Source organism: Dipodomys merriami, unplaced genomic scaffold, assembly GCF_024711535.1.
Source record: "Dipodomys merriami isolate MVZ:Mamm:240054 unplaced genomic scaffold, mDipMer1.0.p SCAF_2, whole genome shotgun sequence".
Lineage (NCBI taxonomy): Eukaryota > Metazoa > Chordata > Mammalia > Rodentia > Heteromyidae > Dipodomys > Dipodomys merriami.
Window position 1 is genome coordinate 47,958,184 of NW_027203381.1, and position 17,918 is coordinate 47,976,101.

Genomic DNA, 17,918 nt, shown 5'->3' on the forward strand with positions numbered 1-17,918 from the left:
TAGTCATTAATTGTAACTATTCAGTTTTCCTTTCAGTTGGTGAATCAATTAACAAAGTCATTTCCAGTAGAAGTAGTGAAAGCAGAAATCCAGAGCTGTATAAATGCACATGTGTATAAGCATGAATGTATATAAACACATGTCTCAGTTTGACTGATGGTTTTATTTTGCTACATGAGACTTCCACAGAAGTCTGTATGATAAGAATTCTTGACCAGCTCTGAAAGAAGATTGGAAGTGGTAATTCATGCATAAAATCCATTAGGCTTGATATACATAGCAAGTTAGATGATGGAGAAAGAAGCTCTTTAAATTAGTAATAGAAAGTATTATGTTTTTGTTTTTCACTGAGTAAAACAATGATGACCTTCTGAATTAAAAAAGAGATGTTTCTTGCCAGGTGTCGGTGGCTCACGCCTGTAATTCTAGCTACTCAGGAGGCTGAGATCTGAGGATCTCCGTTCAAAGCCAGCCTGGGCAGGAAAGTCCGTGAGACTCTTATCTCCAATAAACCACTAGAAAACCAGAAATGGGGCTGTGGCTCAAGCGGTAGAGTGCTCGCCTTGAGCTCAAGAGCTGAGGGACAGCGCCCAGGCCCAGAGTTCAAGCCCTATGACGGACCAAAAAAAAAAAAAAAGATGTTTCTTAAAGATGTTATTAACAAGATTTGGAATAAGTCTCTGGGTTTTGGCTCCTTGCACATCACGTCTGTTACTTTATTGCCATCTTTAAACCCTCTGTATACCTCCTTGTGCTGTTTTCTGCTCTCCACTCCCAATTCTGAGAGACAAGTAATTATATACACACCAGCTAAATGTCTGGTAAAATCTCCAGGCAAAACTGAGTTGACTTGTGTGGAACTGAATTTAAAACTATTTGATAGGATATTGCTCTGGTCTCTGGATACTTGTCAGCTTGCATTTATTGCTGCTGCCTTCTTAGCCAGATGTGTGCTAGGGTCCTCAGAGACACCATTTCTGCCTCTCCCTTCTACTGTGTAACCCACAGGTACAGTTGGCACTTCTCAATTAGAAAAACAGAACAATAGTTTAACTGATTTTTTTTATTGGTTTTATGTCTGGACAACTGTCTTTATGATGGACATATTTAGGTGAGTGTTTCATTAGTTGTATACGTGGCATGTACAATAATATGAGGTATATAGCAATTATTATTTATAAATTATTCTTACAAAGGAAAGTAATTTGATTTTTTTAAAAAGTCTTTATTTGTAAGCCAGTTACATATATACATAGCTAGCCATTGCAATTTATTGTGGTTTTGCACTTGATGTTGTATTAGTTCAATGCAAGGAGAGTGCCCCCAGAGGAAAAAACTAAACCTTTTAAAACATATAAAGATTAATTTTAATTTTTATTGACCCAAGTAGAAAAATTAGAAATGAAACAGGATTAGAATTTTATATAGTAATGTCTTCCTTCCAGTTCCTCCCTCCCTCTCTGCTCCTTTGTCCCTGCCTCTCCTCCTCCCTCTTTCCTCCCTTTCCCTCTTCCCCTTCTCCCTCCCTTCCTCCCCTTCTCTTCTTTCCCTTCGTCCCCTTTCTCCTCTCTCTCTTCTTTCCCTCCTTCCCTTCCTCCTCTCTTCTCCTCCCTCCCTCCTACTTCCAACTCAATTGTCCTTCTTCCTCCCTCCTCCTTCTCTCTCCCCTTCCCCTCTCCTATCATTCCTTCCTTCCCTCTCTCCCTCTCCCCTCTTCCCCTATTTCCCCCCTCTCTCTTCCTTTCTCTTTCCTCCTTCCATCCCTCTTTCTTCCTTCAGTGTTTTCTTTTTCTTTATGGCTGTGATGGGGGTAGAACCTAGGACCTGGTACCCTGGATCTCAAAACCAGGGCTGATCACTTGCTCATAAGGAAGTGCTCTAACACAGAGCCACACCCCCAACCCTAATGTTAACTTTGAAATGTAGTTTCTCAGAGAAGACTTTTCTTCCTCAAAGTGCTCAACTTGAATTTATTTCAGAAGAATTAATTTGGAGAGAATTCATGGCATTGGAAAGAATCATGATTTCTTTCTAATATCTTTCAGGAACACACACACACACACACACACACACGCATGCACACACGCACGCACGCACGCACACACACACACACACACACACACACACACACACGATGGTAAATTCAGCAAATGCTGGAATTCATAACCACTGAAGTAGATGGAGTACTTCAGGTTATGAATGGAAAAGCATCTATATTGACATACTTACAAAATGAGAGTGAAAGGTAGCAAAAATAATAATGTGACTTTTACAAGTGATTACTGCCTTTGGGAGTATAGATTAATACAACTTTCCATACTTGAACTTAAGATGACTTCTGGTATAGTCTTTGTTTGGCTTAACTACAGGAAAATGTTCATTGGCTTAACTTCAATTTAGTTAAAGATGGTGGTATAAAGTAATTTTTTATTTCAGTTTATGGCTTGTAAGATCACAAAGGAACAAAACAGTGAAAAAAAAACCAAAAGAAATTGCTATCTTCTATTGAACAGCTATGACTTCGAACCATAAACTCTACAGAAGCTCTGCCAAATACCGTGAATTTGGAACGATGGAGAAAAAGATGCTGTGACCTTTTATGGCCCTCACAGTTGGGGCAAGAAAAATTTCTTAAGCCATTATCCTCTGGACCAAAGAGCTTCGCTAAGATAAAGAAGATCAGACTGGGTCCCTTGCCATACCACGTGGCCATGAAGCACAAACAGTTCTGTGTAGTATTGGGCAAGTATCAAATTATACTCCAGGGACTACCATGGCCATCAAGGGTTTCATGAATGGAGGTCCTTGGAGTCTGTTTCCCAATCCCCATGCCCATCTTAGCCAGGATGACTGGTTCCACTGTAGTATCAAGTTCAGGCTTCTGAATATACAGAATCTTCAGTGATGAGGAGTTGTGATTTTATCACACAGAATTTTAGTGGCCCTGCTTAGGTTGAAGGGAGTCATTCCCCAAACTGTCTGAAATCCTCCCTAGTGTCCAGAAGTGCTGGAACATTGGAGGTCAGTGGAGATGTGGAGGTATCCTCTAGCATGTGGCATTTACCCCTTGGTCTCTATGTCACTGGGGTGTGGGCAGTGCATACCCACATAGTAGGGTACGCAGAAATCAGAGGAAGATAAAAGCCATAGGCCTATCATTTTACTAACAGAATTAAAATTCAGAGTCCTTGTACTTCATGGCCTGTAAGGCATGATGGGAACTGAGTTTTGTCAAAACAGAGTTGAAAGGAAAGTACCTCTGATGAAAGGAAAGAGGAAATAAAGGGGCTCGTGAGGGAAGCAATCCTAGTAGAGAAAGAAATACAAATCCACTGGAAAAATGAAAATCACCTTAGAAACCACCGAATAGAGTAAACACAAGTGAAAATTCAGGGATAAAGAGACTGGAGAAAACAAAGTGAAAAATGAGATAAAAAGGCTTTCTCTGAAGATGACAAGTGAAAAAAGCAGGCTTACCCATCATACACTTACCTGTTTTTTCCAAGAAGTAAATGCAGAAGGGGAGGGGAAAACCTTCAAAGGGTTGGTGGAAGAAAACTCTGCTGATAAAAGAGAGACATGTGCAGGTAAAAAGGCCACACTATATACAGCAAAAACTATTTTGGACAGTGAATCAAATGCCCTGCACTGCTGGACAGTGGAGAACTCTGGGACAATAGGACTGTGCATCCAGGGCCATCAAAGGGCACTGCAGCTGAAAGCAACTCTCTAGAAGCAGCCATTCAGATCTGGAGTGAACTGGGTGGGGAAGTAGGTGGGGTCAGCAAGTAAATGAGGCCCTGGGCAAATCAGATATAGGAAAGTTTCTTCTTGATGCAGACTAGGGAGATAGAGACTTATCTGGATTTATGAAAATTGTACTTACTGACAGGCATGAAAATCACTGTAATGGGACTATCACCTCAGGGATTATTGTTTCTCTGCATTGGCCTCATTTAAAACTGTCTCCTGTTTTGAAATATACCAGAATTGTCATGATCTGTCTTGACCCTATTTTATCACTAGAAGTTTTCCCTCCAGCTCAAGTTCACTTTAGTGTTTATTATCCCACCTTCTCCATCTTCCTTCTTCCACCTTTGTCAGCCTCTGTTCTCCTCTTCACTTGTAGGAGATTATAATTTTTAGCTACCAAATCAGAATAAGAAATGTACTAATTATCTTTCTGTGTCTGGCTTACTTCACTTAATATAATGTCCTCCCAACTCCATGTTACTGTAAATAACAATATTTTATTATTTTTTACATCCCATTGTGTGTAGGTATCCCATTTTCTTTGTCTGTTCATCCATTGAAGAACATTTCAATTGTTCCCATTTCTTGGCTGTTGATAACCATGGGAATACAGATGACCCTTTAACATATTCATTAATATTTTTATTCCTTTGTATATATGTCCAGAGGTACTGTAGTGGGATGCTATGATAGATCAATGTTTTTAAGAACCTCCATACTATTTCCTGTAGTGTTTGTACTAATTCATATCTGTTAGCAATGTATGAGAGTTCTTTCTCAACATCCTTACCAGTATTTGCTAGTTTTTATCTTTTACTGATAATAAGGAGGCTATGTTTTCTTAAGATTGGCAAGAGCTGCAAATATTTATTTACTAATAAATAATATAAAGATACGAGGCCTGGTATCTCAACCTTGAATACAAATTGGAACCATTTGGAGACTTAGGAAAACACTGACGGTTAGGTAGTAGGGGTGTGACCCAAGTAGTAGAACATCTGCCTGGCAAGTTTGAGGCCTTGAGTTAAGTACTGCAAAAAGCCAAAAACACAAGTAAAAATATAAAACACTGATGGCTTGTCACTCCCACGGATTCCTATTTAATTGGTGTTAGACATTTGTGCAGTGGAGATTTTAAAGCTGCTTCAGCAATTTAACAGGATTTCTGTATTGGAGAACAAATTTTATATGTCATGAAACAAGATCCTAAGAAGATGGGAAGGAATTTGATCCACAGTAGAGTTAGAAGGACTATCTTAGTTCATTTTGTGTTGTTATAACAAATATTGGAGGCTAGGAACTTTATGAAGAAAAGAGGTTTGCTTTGGCTCCTGCTTTGTACAGTAGAATGATGCCAGCATCTGCTTGGCTTGTAGTGGAGGTCATTGTTCTGCATTACAACATAGCAGAGATGCAGAAGGGAAAGCAGCATATGCAAAGCAGAAGCAGACATGAGCTAACCCATTCCAGCAGTAGAGTATTGGCCTTTTGAAGAGTGGTGCCCTATGACCTAGTCACCTCCCATTAGACCCACTCTTAAAGGTTGTACCACCTCTCAACATTACTGTGCTATGGACCTAGCATGTGATTGAAGAGTTTGGTGTGTTGGCATGGTAACAATTAAGCGTTGACACTTTGTGCTTACCAAACTGTCTTAAAATAGAATTTGAATCAATTTGGAGGTAAACAAACTAAATCAGTTTTACTAAAATCATCTTCCTTTGTAAATATTGTACGGTAACTATGCTTTTTTGGATGATGATGGGGTCTTAGGATCAGAAATTTTTGTGTTCATTAAGACCTTAGTTCTTTCAGTGTTTTAAAAACACAATTACCATTTGCAAGTAATTTATATTTGCGGTTACCTCATACAATTTACCGGACCAGCCTGAAATTGGTGGCAAGGCCAATGTGACATATTCAAGGAAAGCAAATAATATTAGGTGTGTGATTGCCCTCTCTTGTACAAGGGTACTGGAGGAGGGAGGGATCATGGAGCTGAAATTCAGAAGAGCCTGTTGAGAGCTCCTGTATTTTGATGAAAACAAAATGTTTGCACATGTTAAATCTAAGGCAAGCATGTGGAAAACCTGTCCAAGTGGATTTCATCAACCATTTGTCCTTAAACATGTAGCTGAAATGTGTAATTTTGGTGTGGGTTGTGGGCTGTAGGGGATTACTCATGGGCTTACTTGATAGTAATTTCTCCCCAAGGTCCTATCTCCAATTACCATTGCTTGGGTGTTTTTATCTTCTCCATCTGGGGAAATTCACTCAGGTCCCTCCCCCCTCTTTTCTTCTTTTTCTCTTTTCCCCTCCATCCCTCTCTTCCCTCCCTTCCCTTTCCTCCCTCCCTCCCCCTCCCTTCCCCTCTCTTCTCTTCCCTCCCATCACTCTCCTCCCTTCCCTCCCCCACCCCTCCTTCCCCTCCCCCCTCCCTGTCTCCATCCCTCCCTCCCCTCTCTCCCTTCCCTTCCCTTCCCTCCCTCCCTCCCTCCCTCCCTCCCTCCCTCCCTCCCTCCCTTCCTCCCTCCCTCCCTCCCTCCCTCCCTCCCTCCCTCCCTCCCTCCCTTCCTTCCTTCCTCCCTCCCTTCCTTCCTTCCTTCCTTCCTTCCTTCCTTCCTTCCTTCCTTCCTTCCTTCCTTCCTATATATTTTTTTGTGTATGTGTGCTAGTACCATGGTTTGAACTCAGGACTTGGCCTTATTTCTCAATTATTCATGGCTAGTGCTCTACCACTTGAGCCATACCACTCATCCAGCTTTTATTGGAGATAAGATGCTCATTGATTTTCTGTCTGGATTAGCTACAAACCAAGACCCTCAGATTTCAGCTTCCTGAACAGCTAGAGTTTTAGTTACTGGTACTTAGCTTATGTCACCTACTTCTTTTCATTGCCATAGTGTCAGAGATAAAGTACTGATTCCTTTGGACAAGTTTTCAGAATGGTGCCCTCTGTTTCTTTCTCCATTGGAATCTACTGTCAGGTGCAATTCAGTAGGAGAAATTTTGTTTCTGCTTTCAGTCAACATTTTTTTGAAACTGTAGAGTTGTTATATGGGTGATAGTCACAAAAGAGTGAAACCATATTTGAGTTATTCTCAAGAAGTGCATTCTAAGCATTTAAAAATCCAGGGAAGCAAAAACAATTGTTTTGTGGTTTTTTTTGGCTTATTTTTCAAGTGCTGTCACAGTCTATATTTATGGCTTGAGAAAATAAAAGTTTGTTATTGAAATTGCTAGAAAAAATAATCTTTCCTTGCTGTCAGTTTACTATTGTTTTTATAATGGAATGTCATAGAGTGGGTAATTTATAAAGAAATGAGGTTTGTTCAGCTCACAGTTTTGGAAGCCCACATTTGAAGGTCTTTATCTGATGAGGCCCTTCTTGCTGGTGGGGATTCTGAAGAGCCTTGATGTGGCACATGGCATCACATAGTGGGAGAGAGCATCCCAGTCAGGACTGTCCTCTTGGCAAAGCCACATGGGATTATGACCATACTGTCATGGGCTGACAGTGCTAACTGTCTTGCGCCATAGCAAATGTGTGGTGAAAGAGTGTTATTTCCCAGTGTTCTAAGGAGCTTCAACTTTGACCTGCATGATGTGTGTGTAGCTTGCAGAGCACAAAGGTAAAGGAGGTACATGAAGTCAACATTACTGATGTTTGTGACAAAATTGTCTCTCCCTACAGAACCCAAACTACAACAAAATTACGTTTCTACTACCTGTATAAGGACAAAGGGTTGGTGGAAGTTTACCTACATACATGGTAAATTTGTGTGTGTGTGTGTGTGTGTGTGTGTGTGAGAGAGAGAGAGAGAGAGAGAGAGAGAGAGAGAGAGAGAGAGAGAGAGAGAGAGAGAGAGAGAGAGAGAGAGAGAGGAGAGATCTCTCTCCTCTTTCAAAATGTGTAGGTGAATATGAAGTTTTCTAATGTTCAAACCCTTCCCTCCCCTCCCCTCGCCTCCCCTCACTTTTGTGCTTAAGGCTGATTCTCTAAAACTTGAACCACCAAAAGAACTTCCTGTTTTTGCTGGCTTTGAACATTGATCTTCAGATATTTACCTCCTGAGTATGTAGCATTACAGGCATGAGCCATTGGTACCTGGCTTCTCTATTCCTTTTTTTTCTCTCTCTCTTCTTCTTTCTTTCCCTTAAGACAGAATCTTGCTATGCTTTTCAGGCTTAATCTTGAACTCAGTTTCAAGTAGCCATCCTGCCTCACTCAGCCTCCTGAGTAGCTAGGAGAATGAGGTTTGCCAGCATACATAGCTTTGCAAATACTTCTTTGTAAAAATGTCTGTCTCATTATTGAATCAAAGGGTGTGTGCAATTTTAGTTGTGACAGTCATTGCCAGATGTTTCCCTCAAATGTCCTGTTCAGCCCCCAGCGACAGTGCTGCACCTGTCAGTCCTCACAGATTAACTGTTAGGTAGTAGAATCACTTTCATGTTTTTCTAACCCATCAGGTGAGAAGTGAAATCATCTTTCTCTTTTGTCCTACATTCCTTTTTTAAAAATTAATAACTTTTTAATTGTGGAAATACCATACAGAGGGGTTACAATTACATGGGCAAAATTATGAGTACATTTCTTTTTTTTAAATTTAATTTAATTTAATTTTATTTGTGAACATACTGTACAGAGGGGTTACAATTACTTGGGCAGGATAATGCATACATTTCTTACCAAGATGAGTACATTTCTTATCAAGCATTGTTGCCTTCTCCTTTGTTTCCCCTTCTCATCCCTTCCCATCCCCCCCAAAGTTGTTAAGTTGGTTATAACGACTTGTACATCTCATTGTTGCAATGGATCCACCTGTATCCCTATTTAAATGGTTTGTTTTTGCCCTTCCTCTCCACAAATTATACCAACATCAAATAGAGCTAGAATAGGGATTATACCGTGGGTTTGTGAAAATAGTGTACTGAGAGGTTATAGTGACATGAGCAAGCTAATGAATACATTTCTTTTTTAAAAATTTTTATTTTTTTATTGTGAAAATACTGTACAGAGGGGTTACAATTACATGGGCAAGAGAGTGAGTACATTTCTTAGCAAGCATTGTTGCCTCCTCCTTTGTTTCCCCTTCCCATCCCTTCCCATCCCCCCCCACCTGATCATAATGACTTGTACATCTCATTGTTGCAATAGGTCCACCTGTATCCCTATTTAAACAATTTGTTTTTTCTCCTTCCCTCCACAAATTATACCAATATCAAATACAGTGAAAGCAGGGGTTATACCCTGGGGTAGAACATTTCTTATCAAGCATTGTTGCCTCCTCCTTTGTTTCCCCTTACCATCCCATCTCCTCCAGAGGCCCAAGCCCTGCCCCCCCCAAAGCTGTAAAGTTTGTTTTTTGACATAATCTTGAGCATTTATCTATCAAAGGGTTTTGTTATATGTAAAGATAAATAGCATTTATTGTGGCTACCATTCTGTCAGTAGAGTTTACACTATTCAGGTTTTATAAAGATTGAACTCAGTTTCCTATTTTACATTTTATTACCTGTTTAATATATCAGAGGCTTCACTTTTTTCCAAGTGAAAAAGATCTGATGTCTGTTTGACTAATAAAGAACATTCAGATCTGGGTTTTTCGTCAGAAATATGTTTATTTTCTAGGAGTTGTGAATGTGAAAGTTTTCCCCACATGATTTTATGGGTGACCCCAGGAGATTTTGTGTAACTAAAACAATTTGGAAGATTGTGATCCAAGTGAACTTGTCATGAAATGTTTAATTTGGATATAATCATTTATTTATAATTAATAGATGCAATAAATACTGAATATTTTAAATCTGAAGGATGGAATTCAATAGAGAGGGCAGGGACTTGTGATTCTGTGCAGTGAGGTAACTGGGTCTCTGTTCCTTAACCTAAAGGCAGTGGTATGAACACTGACTTGCTTATAGCAGGTGGCATATCCAATGTAGCAGCAGATTTCCATCTCTAAGGGCTTTACTGTGCTGTAACTTTATCAGTTGATGCTCTAAACATTACTATGCAAAGTAAAAATGCCTTGTCTTGGAGTAGTGATAAAGGCCTCATGTTTGTGAGGGAAGATATTTCAGGAGATTCAGCAACACCATTATTACAATGGTAGAACTATTATATGTTTCTGCAGTGTGATAAGTGGTGAGTGTGGGAACTAATGCATAGAAACTTACTGAGAAATTGATCATTTTGCCTGAAGGAGGTGGGGGAGGGTATGCACAGGTATTTATCATTTTTTCAGCATTATAGTGAAAATATTCTTTAAAAGTAATGAAATGGCTTTTTTAAGACCTGTCCTTGTGCTTACTTCGGCAGCACATATACTAAAATTGGACCAATACAGAGAAGATTAGCATGGCCCCTGTGCAAGGATGACACGCAAATTCGTGAAATGTTCCATATTTTTATAGTATGTTCACAAAAAATAAAAATTAAAATAAAAAAAAGACCTGTCCTTCCTTGCCATGAGCTTTCTGGACTTGTAGCTCCCTACAAGTGGAGCTTTTGCTCTTTTTCACTGACTTGTCTTCTGTGTCCATTCCCTGGCCTTTGGCATGTATGTACACCTAGTGTGTGCACACACCATTTCTCCTGTCTTCTCCCTGTCACAGACACCTATTTGGGTATTTCAGGAGGGTGTAGAATGCTTACCAGGTTCAAGGGAAATGGGGGTGAACGGTAAAAAGTGAAAGGAAATGTCAGACATTAATGTAGACCTTGAATTTTTATAAGCTAACCCCCATGGAGAAGTGTGATGATCTACCTTGAGGCCTCCCTCCAACACTTTTGTGATTTGGTGTATTTTTGGTATGAATCTTGGAACTGTCTGATTGTTATAATGGATGGACTTCATGAACCTTTCTTATGGATTGTTATATAATGTCATTTAATCTTGAGCTCTCTTGGGAAAACACTCATTGTCCTTCTCAGGAACTTGAGGTTGGGTGAAGTTTAAAATAGCTTGCCAAAGTAACAATTGCTAGAGAGGAATATGTGGCTGTCCCTATAATCTACCCTGACAGTACATTTTGTAAAACTGTCCCTAAATCTCCCCTTGTCTTCCCTTCCCCCCCTCTCTTTCCCTTCCTTTCCCTCCTGTTCCTTTTCCTCCCCTCCCCTTCTTCCCCACTCTCCCTCCTTCCCTTTTCCCTCTCTTCCTCTCTCCCTCTCTCCCCCCTTCTCTCTTACCCTCTCTCCCTCCCTTCAACCTTCCCTCCGCTAGGGGGCCTTGTGCTTTCTGTGCCTCCTGTGCAAGCAGTTTTCTTTTTTTCTTTTTTTTTTTTTAATTTAATTTAATTTTATTTGAGAACATACTGTACAGAGGGGTTACAATTACATGGGCAGGATAATGCATACATTTCTTACCAAGCATTGCAGCCTCCTCCTTTGTTTACCCTTCACCTCCCTTCCCAGCCTCCCCCCTCCCCCCCACCCAATCATACCCCCCTCCCCCCCCACACACCGACATTGTAAAGCTGATTTTGACATGACATTTTGTACTTCTCATTGTTGCAACAGGTCCCCCTGAATCCTTAAACGACTTGTTTGTCCCCATCTCCTCCACATGTTATACTGACATCAAATATAGTGAAAGCGGGGGTTACACTGTGGGGGAGGGACATACAAAGCAACAAAGAAATAATCTTACAAATGCGTTAGAAACACATGCATGAAAGAAACGAAAACATTAAAATACATATTTAAGGGTTCATTTTCCTAACATCACATTATCTGACTTTTTCCGCTTGACTCATGCCTATACTAGATATTGCAAATAAGGGAAACCATGGGACCTATGTTTCTTTGGGCCTGGCTTACTTCACTTAATATAATTTTTTCCAAACCTTTCCATTTCCTCACAAATGGGGAAATGTCATTCTTTCTGATGGAGGCATAGAATTCCATTGTGTATATATACCACATTTTCTTGATCCATTCATCTACTGAGGGGCATCTGGGTTGGTTCCATATCTTAGCTATGGTAAATAATGCTGCAATAAACATAGCTTTCTTAATGGGCAAAGTTGTAATTGTTGATTTGTGGGCAAGTGGAGCTGCACATGTGCATCAGGTTTGCTCCTTACAATTTTGCTTTTAGGGTCGTCTTGATTTGGACCTCTACACAGTTCTCTCGCTTCCCATGTTTGAGAATTAAAGTGGTGTCATATTCTTTTAAAATAATACTCATTTTTGTTCAGAAATGTTTTCAAGAACATTACCGCTAATTTGCATAGCATCCAGATAGTGGTGTCCTTCCCAGCCCCCCATGACTTACTTGGTTTTCAGTGACTTTTCCTTTAATTACAACTCTGAAGTTTTGATGCTCATTTTAAATAAGATCTTTATTTAAGATTTTTTGTGGTTTTCTCATACCTATGGCTTGGAATGAGTAAATCTGTGGTCCAGTTGGGCTGACCTAGAGATGGATGTGCCCAGAAGTCTCCTGTATCTCCCACATAGACAGTATTGGAGGTTAAGAATTTGTGCATACCAGAGAGCGAAACATCTAGGTGCTGGTGTGTGTGTGTGTGTGTGTGTGTGTGTGTGTGTGTGTGTGTGTGTGTGTGTGTGTGTGTGTGTGTGTGTGTGTGTGTGTGTGTGTGTGTGTGTGTGTGTGTGTGTGTGTGTGTGTGTGTGTGTGTGTGTGTCCTTTTGTTGCTTCTAGGATCCACCCGAAATTATGCAAAAGGTTTTATGGCCACATAGCCAGGAAGTGGCAGAACTGAGTTCCAATGCAGTTGGTCAGATTCTTTATTCTCTGTTCTTAACATATAAACTAGAGTTTCACTGTAGCCTGGTATACATGTATTTCAATACTCTCTCTGGGGGGTATCTCGGTAAATAATTTGAAGAAAGGCATTTCAAAGAAATGTTGAAGAAAGTGTATGAAATACCTTGAATAAGTAATTAGCATTAGAAAATACATTAAGCTACCAATTGTTTTTAGAATCATTTACCTATTTATCAAGATTACAACTTTTTCATGGAAAATAATAGGACTAAAGAAGAAAGCTACTAGTATCTTAAATTTTATTTAGTTCAGCTCCTTAATTTTTTCTTAGGATCTATTTGATTTATTCTCCTAAATTCAGGACATGTGGGACAATAAGGTCAGCACTGCCTCTTTGCAGTTTGCATTTGACAAAAAAATATTTAAACAGTGCTATCTGTTAAAGATTCCCTCAATACACCAGCCTTGTGGGGTTGTAGCAGTGAGGTTTAGTGAAATTTATGACACCTCTTTGAGTTAGCTGTAAAATGTAGCATAAAATTTAGGTATTATTTGTAGGAAATTGCACATTTTTTAAAGATTACAATTTGCTGAAGGAAGTCACTTGGACCTTTTTATTTTAGATAGCCCTTTGACTGTGTTGAGATTCTTTCTGTCTTAGGCATTGCATGGTACCAATAATGTGCTCAACGTGCATTTAAGAGCTGTTACAACTTAACATTGGCCAGAGGGCCATGTGACCTAAGCCATCTCCTTCAGTTTCTTTAGTGTTCTTGTGATTCAGCATCCTGCAGTGGTTTTAGGGTGAGTATAAATTTAAGAATAAAAGTTCAGTTTATGGGAGAACAGCATGTTCCTTCTTTGCTTTTATTTGCTGTTGTGACTTTGAGCTTGGATTTGAGCTCTTGTATATGCTATGTCTGTAAGGCTTAGTTTTTTTATGTATCCGTGCATGGTATACTCAGGGCTTTCAGGGTCAACATGTACTACAGGAAGGCTATCTGTGGTATCCCTGGCAGAGACTGGCATACAAGGTTCCTTTCCTCTCTTCCCTTTGGTGACAAGTAGTGGGCCTAGGAGGCTAGCTGAGGAAACTGGAGGATGATTTCTCAGAGACACTTCTCAGCCATGGGAAGAGATCTTGAAACCCTAATATGAGTAGCAATGGGAGATTCCTTTTTTTTTTTTTTTTTGGGAGATTCCTTTTTGTGTCACTGTAGAACATGTTGTTACAAATACTGTAGATTAAAATAGTACCTCTTTATTGGTTGTGGAAATTAGAAGTCTGGATGGGCTTTACCAAGCCCTGGATATCACAGCAGCCACAGTCAAGGTTATTTCCAGAGCTCTTACCTGGAGGCTGTGGGAGGAATTCACTTCCAGGCTCCCTTGGTGTCAGGTAGGATCTGGCTGCTTGTGGCTCTGTCTCTGTCTGAGGTGCCTATTTTCTCGTTGGCAGAAGCATATATTTGTTTTTAGTTGCTCAGTGCTCCCTGTATTCCTTTTCATGTTGCTGCTCCATCTTTAAGTCTAGTGTCCATCCACTCAAATCTGAGATATCGCAAAGCTTTATGCTGTAAGGGTCCCTTTGGATGCAACAGACCCAGAAATTAGCATCTCTCATATGTGTGTGGATATGTGTGTATGTATATATGTGTATATACATAGATATGTATTTATAACTTCACATTAATACTTTACATGGGATTTACCTTCTTAAGAGACTGACATAAATAATACAGTATTAGTTATTATAGGTATGCTATTGTTCAGATGTATGAAATTTATCTTATGTAAGTGTCCCTTTTCACACACTGATCAGAAATTCCCTATTTGCTCCTCCCCTGCCTTTGCCCTAGCAACCACAGTTCTTTTCTTTGCTTCTATGAGTTTGAATATTTTATTTACTTCATAGAATTGGAATTGCATACTATTTGTACTTTTGTGCCTGGCCTATTTCACTTAGCACAATGTTCTCAAGGTGTATCTGAAAACCGTTACATTATATGCATCTGCTGCATCTGATTTAGTTTCTAAGTTGATGGGATTACCACACTCACTAGTGTGCCTGGTTATAAGTGTTTTTTTTTATTCAATTACCTATTAATGAACATTTAAGTTATTGCTATGTCTTGGCTCTATTGACTAGTTCTGAAATAAATTTGAGAGCGCTAATCTCTTTGAAATACTGACTTTAATCCTTTTGGATAAATACCTAGAAGTGGATTTGCTAGTACAATTGTATAGTAGTTGTTTTCTCTGTCTCTGTCTCTCTGTCTCTCTGTCTATCTCTCTGTCTTGTCTGTCTTGTCTGTCTGTCTGTCTCTCTTGTGCTGGTCCTGTGTCTTGAACCCAGGGCATGGGCACCATTCCTGAGCTTCTTTTAAGGCTAATGCTCTACCACTTGAACCACAGCTCCTATTTTGGTAGTTTGTTAGAGATAAAAGTCTCACAGACTTCCTGTCCTGGCTAGCTTCGAATAGATTTCTGCCTCTTGAGTAGCTAGAAATAGTCATAAACCTCTGGCACAAGGCTGTAGTTACTTTTATTTTTTGAGGCATATTGCTACTATTTTCTATAATGGCTGTTCCAGTGTATATTTCCAACAGCAGGAACCAAGAGGTCCAGTTAGAATTGCCATGTTTAAGGTCAGCAGTGCCATCTACTAGCATGGTAGACTCACATGACAATCATCATGTTGCTTATGATGCAAGGCATTGTTACAGTCTTAGCTCATATGCAGGTTCTATAGAATGCAAACTCTGGTCAGTTGGGAGAATATTTTATCATTTCATTCATTTCCAGGGACATTTTGTGTGTCCCTGGCCCTGTATGAACTATGCTGTTATTTGCTGGCCTAATTAGCATCCTATTTCAGTAGAGATAGTTAATTTCATTTGATTTTAAGGTATTTATGGGCAGAAATTTCAGCTAATGTGCAATCATAATATCTTGATGTCCAGAAGGGCATTAGAGGTTCCTGGAAATAAGAGTAAACATGTTAGAAAATGAACAAGTATTGTTCCAGCTTTGTAGACCTGCTTATATCCAGATTTAGTGTTATATGGATGTGACAAAGACATATGTGGGTCATTTTACTGCTCATTTTTTATCATGGGAACAAGCGTGGAACTGGGGTATTTCAGGTTTCTACAAATGCAATTGGGCTTACAGGTCATGAATAAAAGGTCTCTCACATAAATAAACAAATATAGCATTACCATCTTGATCAGTTACCAAATCCTAAGGCCATATAGTGACAGCAAAGCCATTAGAAATAATTCTCCCAAGATTATTGTTTTTTTTTTCTTTCAGTTTACCTCTAAGGACTCCTCAGTGCCAGAAGGCAGGTCAGACAATAATTCATCTCTGGAAAGAGTGCCCAGTGGTTAAAACGGAGTCAATGTCAATTACTTTATCACAGAGATAATCTCACAACAGGGTACCTCCATTATTTGGGGTTCTTTGATTGCCAGCAATAAAATTAGACTGAAATTCTCTTAAACCAGAACAGAAGTTTATTGTAAAGCCATCAGGAAACTCACAGGATGCAGTGACAGGGCAGAAAAGTAACACAGCATACAGATCAAGAGAGATTGGGAGCCCCGATTTCCTGCCTAATCTGCCCTGGCTTTCAGGTGTGGTGAAGGAAATGGGAGGGAATTATTCCTATTCTGTCCAGACATTGAAGCAGTCAAAACCCAAAGTATCTTGCAACAGGTATCCAAGTCTGAAACTTGATGCGTCCCTCAAAAACAATGCTGTCCCAAGCAAGGGGAAAGGAGATCCTGGGGGATAGTGATATTTACTGTTAAGTACTCTTGGATCCCTTGTTGTTTTAAAGGCTGTCTCAAAATTATTTAGAAAAAATCACCCAGAAACTACTGGCTCATGCCTTTAATTCTAATTACTTAGGAGACTGAGATCTGTGATTGGAAGCCAGCTTGGGCAGGAAAGTCTGAGTCTCTTATCTCCAATTAACTATCAAAAAGACAAAAGTAGAGTTACTGCTCAAGTGATAGAGTACCAGCCTTGAGTGAAAATACTAAGGAACACTACCCAGGCCTGGAGTTCTAGCTCTAGTATTAGCACATTTCCCCTACTCCTCTCCCTCTCCCTCTCCCACAAAAGAAAGTACTGGATGGTTAACAAAATTCTTATTTACAAGAACAGTCTTTTGTTTCTAACTGTTGTCCTAAATCATTCAGCAGTCAATACTTCCCCCCAAATGTGTTGAATTAGAATATTTTATACATATTCCTCTTTGTATCACATCAATGAAATCCTTTGTTTAGATGTTTAAAAAGGTTCCATTCATCATATCAGAAAGTGATATGAAAGTGAAGTCTCCACACCCTCCTCAGAAGAAAAAATCAGCAAGAAAATACACAGGAGTAAAAAACCACCCTGAAATCAGGGTCATGTTAACTGTGTTTTTTTATTGGTAAAGTAAATACAAACTATAAAAATAATCTCTGTTCTATTTATTGCATGATAATAGCTTTTAAAATGAACAACATTTGTGTCTCACATAAAAAAATCTGTATCTGAGAATTTATGGGTAAGTGATCATTTTGTAATAGCATTGTATCAAAGCTGCTTTTCTTTATAAACCTTCAACCAGCCAACCTGCTGCAAGCTTCCCAGGGAATTAATTTAAGATTGAAGATAAAAAAAAAAGAAGCCAAAGTTAATGACATCAAAGAGAAAGGCTCCTGAAGGAAATAATAGTTTCAAAAAGATTTAGACTATTTTATAAAATCAATATAGGCTGTCCTAAGAAGAGTTAGTGTAAAGCAAAGTTGTTGCTTTTGATTGATTCAAAATGATTTTTTTCTGGTTTGTAACCTCAGCTAATCTTGTAATAAATGTTTTAAAGTAAAATTTTAATGTGTGCCTTGGGAATTCCACTGGCCAGTTTGCAAAGTTCTATTAAAATATGGATAATACAATTTGACTGGACTAAATAATTGGTTTTGGTAGCACCAAGTTTGTATATTTAAAATGTGAGATTTCTAAATGGATAAGTAGGCAAAAAGGATATGTTGGTGAGTTAAAAATCTTAACATTTAATTATGTTCTTGCAGGAAAATTAAAAAACAGCATAAAAGCATCAGGGAAATTTAAAAAATGACAATTTTGGTGGATGATCCTTATTTTATATAAAAGCCTTTTCTTATAATGACTTACACTTATATTAGCATTGAAGCAATACATTATTTACACATTTAATCTTATTTTGATTTACTCTAATTAATCTGATATCAGCAGCCTGTTAGATGATAATTTACAAATCTGCTGCCACCGTAATTGCTTTAGGAAACTTTCCTAATGATAATTTTATTCCATGGAATAATTTAACTTTCCATTTAAAATGCACATCTGAACATTATAAAGTTCGTATTGGCATCAGAAGTTGTTTGCTTT

At 39.0% G+C, this 17,918-nt stretch overlaps 1 protein-coding gene and 1 non-coding gene across 13 annotated transcripts in view; both read left to right on the top strand.

Moving 5' to 3' along the window:
* Ptprm (protein tyrosine phosphatase receptor type M) overlaps nt 1–17,918 on the top strand; it is an 832,110-nt gene that overhangs the window by 103,384 nt on the left and 710,808 nt on the right. The window lies entirely within an intron of this gene.
* LOC138832737 (U6 spliceosomal RNA) lies at nt 10,060–10,166 on the top strand. Its single transcript, XR_011373668.1, has one exon. It is a non-coding gene; the product is annotated as a U6 spliceosomal RNA (small nuclear RNA).